We start from the raw sequence: 10,529 nt of genomic DNA on the forward strand, positions 1-10,529 counted from the left end.
CAAACCCGGCACGTGGCCATCACACGCTCGTATGCGAGCATCTCTACCACTGAGCCACAACCCCAGCCCCCCCCCCCCCGACTAAATATATCTTAATGAGATTCTTATCCTCCCATTGGCACCCCTGAATCACCTCTGAGCAGCTGGATAAAAGAGAAATCAAAGATAACGTTCTTAAGTCTCCGTCCCTGAACCTCCCTGGATCTCTGAGATGGAGAGAAACCTCCACCCCTCGACAAAGTCCTTAAAACCAATTCACCAGTTCCCCTCCTCCCCACCGGTACCCAGACACCGTGTGAGCAACTGTGCGGAGCCAGGCTGCAGTTGTCTTTGTCCTGCATCTGCCTGTCAAGCCCAGTGCTCCGCAGCAGTGGGAAGGGCAGAAGGCTGGAATTAAGTGGGGCAACAGATGGTTTGGACGTGTCATGCAGTTGACGCTCAGCGGCACTATCCAGCCTGCCAAGCTGTGTACATTTCAAACGTTTGAGGTTCAACCAAAAGAGACAAGTAATGATTTTAAATCACTTGCTGAAACACATGGCTAATCCTTGCGTAGCCAGCGAAGAGTGCTTTAAAACCCCACTTAAACCCAATGGGGGGAACAAGGAAACCCTGTGTGCTTTCTGAGCTTTGAACCTAGATCAGGCCATCCTGGGGACAGTGGAACATTTGTCCAGGAGCCCAAAGTGGGTCCCTTCTTTAGGAGACGGTCAGGAGTTTCAGTCTATGTGTTTATCTGAGGTGAGGGGGAAAAGGGGAAAAGGCTCTCTGACAGGTAGTTTCCGATCCTGAGAAATTACACACCCTGGCGTTCAATTTGCTCCATAAGTTCAATCACTCTTTTTTCCCTGTCCCGATTCAGATCCTTCTTGTTCCTTGTGTGGATTCTGCCACCAGACTTTAACAGTTGCTTCTCTGTCCTATGTCATTAGGCTGTCTGTCCTGCTGCACAGGGAATATCCCATCTTGAAGATTTCCTTTCCTTGTCCCCATTTACCTCTCCAGCTCCTTCTTTCTTGGTTTTAACGATGACCTGGTTTTCCTTCCACCTCTTTAGCTTCTTCTTCTCGTCTCCTTAGCAGGCTCCCCCGCCTTCACCTGGCCTATGTACACGGTGGGGTACTGCAGGGCTGGGTACTGAAATAGTATCTCATCTCAGAGCTCTAAAGACCACCTAAATACTGAGGGCTCCTAGTTTTATAACTCCTTTCTTGAGTCCAGATTCATCCATTCAACTGCTTTCCGTACAACTCCACGCGGCTAACGAGCACCTCAAATATATGTTCAAAAGGGAGTTCTTGATTCTCTTTATCTTCAAAATCTCCCCCTCATTCCTCCCCACCTCCATACCCTTCAGCATCTTTGTCCATCTCTTTGCTCAGGCCAAATTCTAGAAGTCATCTTTTCTTCTTCCTTTTCCCTCATCCTCCACATGCAATCCATCACCACATTCATTTAATTCCACCTCCAATGTATCTCCACAGACACCTTCATAGTCTAGGTCACCATTAATTTCCACTTGGACGAATGATATAGCCTCTTAACTGGCCTTCCTGCTTTACAACAGTCCATCCTAAATTCATTCTCTACCAGCAGGGAGAATGAGCATCTTAGAATGTGATTTATTGACATTCGGCCATTCTTTCATTAAAAGAATGTCTATTTTCTATTACGTATCAGGCAATAAAGTCTTTGAAAAAACCTAGTTGTCTTCTTGTGGGGAAATAGGCAAGCAACATATTTAAAATAAATTCATTGTATGTTAGAAAAAAATAGATAAAAGAGAAAAAATAGGTTAGGGTAAGGGGATCCTAGGGAGCCTAAGTGTGTGTGTGTGTGTGTGTGTGTGTGTGTGTGTGTGTTTGCAGGGGTTGTTATAATTTTAAGTAGGGAAGTCAGAAATATTTGCTCTCTAAATATCATTTCCCATGAAAGGGGTTCTTTGTAGAAACGTCTAAGTGTGAGCTTAGAAATGCATGAGATGATTTCAGAACATCTTGTTCCACCAGAAATCAAAGAAACTAACCAAAGACCACTGTGGTGACATCAAAAGGATTTGGATGTCAACTTCAAGAGGCTCCCACTGGTCAAAGATAGAATCATTTGAGTATCTAAAAGAACAGTGATCTTTATGGATCAAAATAGATACATTTAAAAATCCCTGAGTTCATAATGATACTTTTAAAGGAAAGAACACAACTCATTGGTCACCTTTGGAGGATACTAGGGATGATAATCAATGAAGGAAAGAATTAAGCAGGAATCCTACTTTCCCTATATGAGAAAAGCAAGGGAAATCAAACAGTTGATGAGGAAATGAGGAAAAGTTTATCTTTATAAACATATTCTGGCTAAGAAATAAAAGAGGGAGTGATGGGATTAAATATCATTTTTTATAACCTCTAGAGAAATAATCAATCTAGGCTATCATCATCAATAGCTGCTAATATCACACACACAAAAAAAAGACAGCCAGATATTATTTGACTCCTCATGGATGGTCACAATACATCTTGTGCAATAGCTACGGTTCCCAGATGAACAGAGAATGCTCAGTTAAATTTGAATTTCAAGCAAATATCAAATACTTTTTAGCATAAGTATATCTCAAATATTCCATGAGACATATTAAGAATTATTTTTTGTTCAGCTGAATTTCAAATTTAACGGCCTATGTTTTGTATACTAAACCTAGACCCTAGAAGTCATCTGGCAAAAACAGTCAGATCTAAATCTGTTTAAGTCCCCAAATCTAACAAAATACAGGCAATTGAGAAATATGTCAAACACCATGGCAATGTGATCAGCAAGGTTCAGACTGTGGAAAGCTTTGACCTGTGGGATAAACCACCCAACATGATCAACAAATGATAAAGTAGTTTGTTTGTTTGTTTGTTTCAGGGGAAGGGAGTAATGTTTGTTGGTTGGTTTTTTGTTTTTTATTTTTTTGTACTAGGGACTGAACCCAGAGGCACTTTACTGCTGAGCCACATCCCCAGCCCTTTTTTTTAAATCTTTATTTTTATTTATTTATTTTTATGTGGTACTGAGGATTGAACCCAGTGCCTCACACATGCAAGGTAAGCACTCTACCACTGAGCTACAACCCCAGCCCCCTCCAGTCCTTTTTTTATTTTAATTATTACTTTTTATTTTGAGATAAGGCCTCACTAAATTGCTGAGGCTGGCTCCAAGTTGTGGTCCTCCTCTCCCAGCCTCCCTAGCCCCTGGGATTACAGGCATGCACCACCATGCCCAGCTAAGTAGTCTGTTTTCTGTTGCCAATAACACAGTACCACATATTGGGTACGTTTTTAAGAAAAGAGGTTTATTTGGGCTCACAGTTCTGGTGCAAGGTCAAGGGGCTATATCTGATGATGGCCTTTTTGCTGGCAGAGTCTTGAGGTCACCCAGGGCGTCACAGGGCAGACACAGGAAGCATGCATGTGTCTGTGTCCTTGTTTTTCTGCCTCTTCTTAGAAAGCCACAATGTTCATTGAGGGAGGGTGCCACCCTGATGACTTTAATCCTAATCACCTGCCAAAGGCCCCACCTCCAAACACTTGGTTAAGTTTCTGCCCTCTTAATATCTCACAACTGAGATTAAATTTTAACACATGAAATTTTAACACACTCAAATCATCCACATCATCAAAGAAAGAGGGGAAAGTGTGTGTGTGTTGTTTGGATTCTGATTCAAAAAATCAAAGGTAGGTGTAACCACGATGAAAAATAGCCCAGCTTAGGAGATCCACGGTACTCTGACTCCAGGGCTCTCACTGGCTCCCACCTTACATACTAACGTCCAGCAACATCCAACCACATCGAATCCCTAGAGCTGATCTTGAGATGTGCCTGGAGTCAAGTCTTGTTTTACAAAACCAGTTTGCAATGCCGGGCACAGTGGTGCATGCCTATAATCCCAGCCACTCAGGAGGCTGAGGCAGGACAATGGAAAGCTCAAAGCCAGCCTCAGCAATTTAGCAAGGCTCTAAGCAACTCAGAGCTGGGGATGTGGCTCAGTGGTAATGCACTCCTGGGTTAAATCTCCAGTACCCAAAAACAATAACAACAACGAAAAAAACCAAACCAAAACAAACAAACAAACAAACAAAAAAAAAACAAGTTGCAAGGGAAGGAGCAATGTGGGGAGGAGGAAAAAACTCAGACCCTCCTCTTGGGGTAGGGCGAGATGAGAGCTGAGATTCAGCAACTGCAATGTGAGTGGAAGTTTGAGAAGAGTAGAAGTGTTTTAAGGTGAGATTAGGGAGCTTTGGTGATGATACGCCCCCAACCCTGCCTATTCATGGAATGCCTTTGGAGCAGAGTGACTTTGATGCTGTGACAGATCTCCAAGATATATATCAGGGTGGCTCAAGAAGTCATGATTACCTTCAGGCCATATCCTGCCAGATTCTGTTTATATCTATCTCCCCATGGCCAGCCCCTCGAGGGCAGAGACTATTTTCAACTTTAGATTTCCCACTGTCTACATAAAGCGCCTGTCACTTCATACACATCTTATGAATGAATGAATGAATAAATGAATGAATGAATGAAGCCCCCTTCATCCTTTGCAGAGATGGTCTTCTGACATAACACATGTTGTTATTAGATATGTGAGTGCCTCCTAAAACATTGAACCTAACCCTGGTCATCTCCACATACTGTGAAGCAATGCTTTTGACTTAGAAACACACTCACTGTGCAGAAGCTAGGGAGCCACTTTCTCGGGCATCCTTGAGACACTCACTTCCCTCTGTGAATGGAAAGCCCGGGCTGCTTCCTGTTTTCACTTGCAGCTCGATTCTGTGAGTGTTTGCGGTGTACATGTCTTGTGATGTGTTACGGCAGCTGTGATAGGGCTCTCGTTGCTATTAAATGACAACTTCGGAAGGAGAACCCTGCACACGTTGGGAAAAAGACTGAGGGCAACCCAGAGTCACTCTGGAAGGGACCAGCTGTTCTGGGAGGTCTCAGTCCTTCACAGGTCACCATCTGTCTACTCAGGAGAAAGGTAGGGGAGATGAATGCCATGGCTGCCTTCACCCTGATTCTCTGTCTAGAGGAAAGGAAACACAAAAATGAGAGAAAGGTGACCACGTGAGAACCTTGGTTTCCGTTAAAAAAGAGCCTCCTTATATGACCATGATGTGGTAAGCCATGTTGGCTCTGAAGGATACTGGAAGACCCCAAAACTTCTATTATCCTTCAAAAGTGAGTTGTCCTCACTAAGGGTATGCTGTAAGACAGGCAGGTATTGCTCACTGAGGAGACCCAGAAAGTCCAAGAGAGCATCAGCCCCAGACAGAAGGAGCAGGAAGGTCAGGGGCCATTGACCACAGAAGGTATGCCGTATGGGTTTGTTCAATGAATGAATAAATGAATGAGAAAGATTATCATACACATGGAAGTGTACATTCTGCAATGTCTATTAAAAATTAGAAAAAAAAAGCCTAATTTCTCCATTATTTCAATCTCACATAGGTCCCCAAATTGGCATTTCCAGATCTTTCTCAAGAAGCTGAGTCAAGCCAGGCACAGTGGCACACGCTTGTAATCCCAGCTGCTCGGGAGGTTGAGGCAGGAGGATCGCAAGTTCAAAGCCAGCCTCAGCAATTTAGGAAGTCCCTAGCAACTTAGCAAGACTCTATTTCAAAAAATGTAAAATAAAAAAGGGCTGGAGATTTGGTTCAGTGGTTGAGCACCTCTGGGTTCAACCCCTACAACCGCCTCCTTCCCCCCAAATAAGCTGAGTCCAACTCATTTAGTGTCTAGGATGGCACTAGAAACCCAGGCTTTTTGTTTGTTTTGTGGTACTGGGAATTGAACCCAGGGCCTTGCACACACTGAGCATGTGCTCTAGCATTGAGCTGTACCCACAGTCCTTTTTAATTTGGGGGAGGTTGGGTACTAGGGATTGAACTCAGGGTCACTCAACCATGGAACTACATTCCCAGCCCCATTTTGTATTTTATTTAGAGATAGGGACTCGCAAAGTTTGCTTAGCACCTTGCTTTTGCTGAGGTTGGCTTTGAATTTGAGATCCTCCTGCCTCAGCCTCCTGAGCCGCTGGGATTACAGGCATGCGGCACAGCATCTGGCAAGCCATATGCCCTTTAACAGAGGGAATACCTCAGCTCCTAACTTCCTGCCCATCCCTCTTGCTCAGTTCCGGTTGCCTGAGTTTCCATGGATTGCCACCTACCAGGATTTTCCCAGTGTGCACTGACATGCCGATAGGCGTTGCCTCTGCCTGTGGGTGCCTCTTCCGGACTATTCCTCACTCCTCCCTTGGCAGCTGGTATGTGGGCCAGGCCTGGTCACCACACCCAGGTTGATACTCGGCGCCCTGAGCTCTGGCTCATCTGACAGAGGGGTCAGGCAGTCTGTGACTCCGTTTATTTATTTTGGTCCCTCCTAATTTAGTTATTTAATAGCTTTATTGAGACATAGTTCATATCCCATAAAACCCACCCTTCTAAAGTGTGCAATATAGTGATTTTAGTATATGTACAGAATTGTGCAACCATCACCATTACCTAATTCCATAACATTTTATCACTCCCCCAAAGAAATCCCATACCATTAACACTCGTTTTCCATTCCCACTTCCCCTCAGCCCTTAGCTACTACTCTCTGTCTCTGTGGATTTGTCTATTCTAGATATTTTATAGCACTCTACCTCTGAGCCACATATGTGGCCTTTCGTGCCTGACTCCTTTCAAATAACACAATGTTTTGGGGTTGTTGTTTTTTTTTTGTAGTGCTGGGGATTGAACCCAGGTTCTTACATATGCTAAACAAATGTTCTACCACTAAGCTACAACCCCAGCCCAACAAAGTGCATCTAGATTGTGGCCTTTTTCAATATTTTACTCTTTGCATAGCCGAATAATATTCCATTGAAAGGATATACCAGATTTTATTTATCTATTCATCGGTTGACAAAAATTTGGCTTGTTTTCCGCTTTGGGACCATAAGAAAACTTTTGCTATGAACATTCAAACAAGTTTTTGTACATATGTTTTCAGAATTGCTGTTTAACTCATTAGGGAACTGCCAGAATGTTTTCCAAAAAGCTTGCAACATTTTACATTCAAGGCACAAAGTTCCAATTTCTCTATATCTTTGTTAGTGTTTGTTATTACACTATATATTTTTTTTCTTTTTGAGGTGTTGGCAGTTGAACCCAGAGCCTAATGCATGCTAGGCAAGGGCTCTACCACTGAGCTACAGCTACAGCTCATATTATCTTTTTTTTTTATTGTAGTCATTCTAGTGGAAATGATGTTGGATCTTTCTGTATTTTTCGTTTGTTTGGTACCAGGGATTGAAGCCAATGATGCATAATCACTGAGCCAGGTCTCCAATCCCCAGCTCCCCTGCCCTTTTATGGACACAATGTCTTTATTTATTTATTTATTTATTTATTTATTTATTTATTTAGTGCTGAGGATAGAACCCAGTGCCTCACACATGCTAAGTGAGCACTCTTCCTCTGAGCCACAACCCCAGCACCTTCCCAGCTCTTTTTAATTTTTGTTTTGTGAGAGGGTCTCACTAAGTTGCTTAGGGCCTCGCTAAGTTTTTTTGCTGAGGTTGGCTTTGAATTTGTGATCCTCCTGCCTCAGCCTCCTGAGCCACTGACATTATAGGCATGTGCCACTGTTCCTAGCATACTGTGGTTTTGATTTGCATGTCCCTTCCAGTTAGTGATACTGAATTATTTATTAAATAGATATATAAGTGATACTTATATATCTATTTCTTTGAAAATTTGAGTTTTTTTCTTCTTTTTTTTCCCCCTTGAGGTGTTAGGGATCAAACTCAAGGCCACACTCAAGCTAGGCAAGCATGCTACTACTAAGCTACGTCCCCAGTTCAGTTACTTGTCTTTTAATGTTGAATCACAATATTTTTTAATATTCTGGCTACAAGTCCCTCATCAGATACATGATTTGCAAATATTTTCTCTCATTCTGTGGGTTGTCTTTTCACTTTCTTGATGGTATTTTTCAAAATGCAAACATTTTAACTTTGATGAAATTCAATTTATATACCTCTTTTCTATTTACTACCAAGCGCTTTTGTGATGATATCTAAGAGAACATTGCCAAATTCGAGATCACGAAGATTTACTACTGTTTTCTTCTAAGAGTTTTATAGTTTTAAGCTCTTGTATTTATATCCATTATTCCCTCCCATGATTTTCAGTGTATCATCTCCCAGGAGCAGAAGGGTTTTACAGCATCTTTGTTTGTTGTAATTTTCTCTACATCGTCTGTTGTTACCCTTCCTTTGGGAAAAGCCATGTCTTTAATAAAGTTGTTCGTGTTTAGTTTGGTGAAACAGGTATTCATACCTCCGATGGCCTTTGACTTCCATCATGTCAAAACTCAGCAGGAATGCCACAAGATATGCTTTTTAGCCTACAATTAGTTGGAGCCCCGATACAGACCAAGACTGAAGGAACTTCAGGCGTTGACAACTTTGGAGGTGGTGTCAAGCTCGGTGGTTTAAAGTAGGACAATCTCCTGTGACCTCAATCCTGAGGGAGAAGGAATACAACTGCAGAACTCTCCAAGGGGGCTCTGCTGCTTGGCAAGCTGTCACCTCCCCAGAAGCCTGACCACCCAGGGAAACTTCTGCATCTGTGGCTTATTGTTTTGTGGCTTTGATTCTTCAGTTCAGCCATTGTCTGCCAAGATGTTTGCATTTGGAAGTTCTTCATTATGCCTTTGAGAAAATGATTTCACATTTTTCTCTCTGAATCCTGTATTCATCGATCGTTTTAGGTTGATGGCAAAATTAGTTTTCATTTCCTTGGGCATGGGTTTTGTCTGGTTGTTGATTTTTTTTGGTATATTTGGTATATTTGTTCTCAGGTTTGTCAGTAAATCTTTCAATTTTTTATTTATCTGGACCTTTTCCAAAATAACAAATTCACTTTATTTAAAAAATCAAACTCTGTTTCACCTAGTGAATTTTTCTAGGATTTAAATTTAGCATACCTGGAAGAACAGGACCCAAAAGATAATTGAAACCAGACACATCTTTTCTCAGGTAGCCATAACTTTATCCCTTTTTGAACCAAATCTCCTAAACAATGTAGTCAACAAGGGCTAAATGTGTAAATTTCTATGAGGAGATAATCACCTTCCTTAAGGGAGAAACAGTTAAAATCTAGCCTTCACTTTTTAGTAAGTCAACTCACACAATATGCAAGCACAGCTCAGTCATTCTTCCAAGGGAGATTTTTGAAGCTGATCTGTGACTATTTTCTGTTATCCAATAAGTGGAAATAACATCCATCATCCAGAAAGTCAAAGTGTGGTTACAAAAAAAAAAAAAAAAAAAAAAAAAAAAAACCCACAGAGTATATGAACTCTTAGTGGTAAAAACTCCACTGTCATTTCAAGGTTTCAAGGTGTGGATTAGGATGATCTGAAGCCCACACAGTGGCATGGGATCTTGGGCCATCTCACTGTGAGGATGTTTTAACGGAAATAACTGAGTTACCAACTTGTATATAAATGTGTTTTCTTTTTCTTTTTTGGAATAGTAAATTTCACATATGATTGAAAGCCATGAGATTTTGCTAATCTAGGTGAAATGGTTTGTGTAATATGATAGTCCTTTGGATAAAAGCGTTCATGTAAGAAAAGACATGCATTTGTATTTTTTCAAATAATAAAACTTTTCCCCCCAATTTTTGTAGTATGTTTTACTATGATAATAATAATAATAATTATAATAATAAAAATTAGGCTAATTATTAGGCTATAATAATAAAGTAGGCTAATTCCTTAGATTCTCACCCTGAACTCAAATGCACGTTCACAGTTTTACAAACACGCAATCAAGAGCACACATTTCCTGTTACTCTACTGGAAAACTTCAAAATAAGCAGCGTTTAATGGTGGAGAAGCAGGCCAAAAGTCTGCTGCTGGAGCTTGGGGCGGGGGCATCCCTAAATTCCAGGTCACAGGGCAGTTTGCCCTGGCAGTTGGCTCGGGGTGCTTCTGCCCCCAACTGGACAACTCAGGGAAGTGCAGGCCCTCTCCCAGGGCGTTTCTACAGGAAAAGGAGCCTGAAGAGATGATATTTAAGAACCTAATGATATTTGGATAAATTGGCCTCATTGCTCAAAAGTGTTCTGGAAGAGCCTTCCATGGAGAAACTAATCATGTAGCAATCCTTTTATGTTCCCTACCTACTTTTCAACACACACACACTTTTTTATACCTTCCAGCGCCTTGAATGTGCTAGGCGAGGGCTCTACAGCTGAGCCGCAATTCCAGCCCTCAACACATATAGTTTTAATATCCCAGAATTTATTCTAGGTATTTACATACATTTCTAATGTACAGAAGAAAACATAGATTCACCCTATTTTTTGTTTTGTTTTTTTCTTTTTTGCAGTATGGAGTATTGATCTCAGGGACTCTCTACCACTGAGCTATACCCCCAGCCCTTCTTGATTTTTCATTTTAAGACAGGGCCTTGATAAATTTCCCAGGCTGAC

General features: G+C 41.6%; 1 long non-coding RNA gene across 2 annotated transcripts in view; it reads left to right on the forward strand.

Moving 5' to 3' along the window:
• Nucleotides 1–9,713, forward strand: part of LOC125615315 — a 26,927-nt gene extending 17,214 nt beyond the window's left edge. Inside the window, exon 2 of one of the 2 annotated variants that reach the window (XR_007345892.1) lies at nt 8,344–9,713. This is a non-coding gene — a long non-coding RNA (uncharacterized LOC125615315). The remainder of the gene's footprint in view (nt 1–8,343) is intronic. The other variant, XR_007345891.1, reaches the window with a different exon arrangement.
• Nucleotides 9,714–10,529: the final 816 nt, after the last annotated feature.

This window comes from Marmota marmota, unplaced genomic scaffold (assembly GCF_001458135.2).
Source record: "Marmota marmota marmota unplaced genomic scaffold, marMar, whole genome shotgun sequence".
Classification (NCBI taxonomy): Eukaryota; Metazoa; Chordata; class Mammalia; order Rodentia; family Sciuridae; genus Marmota; species Marmota marmota.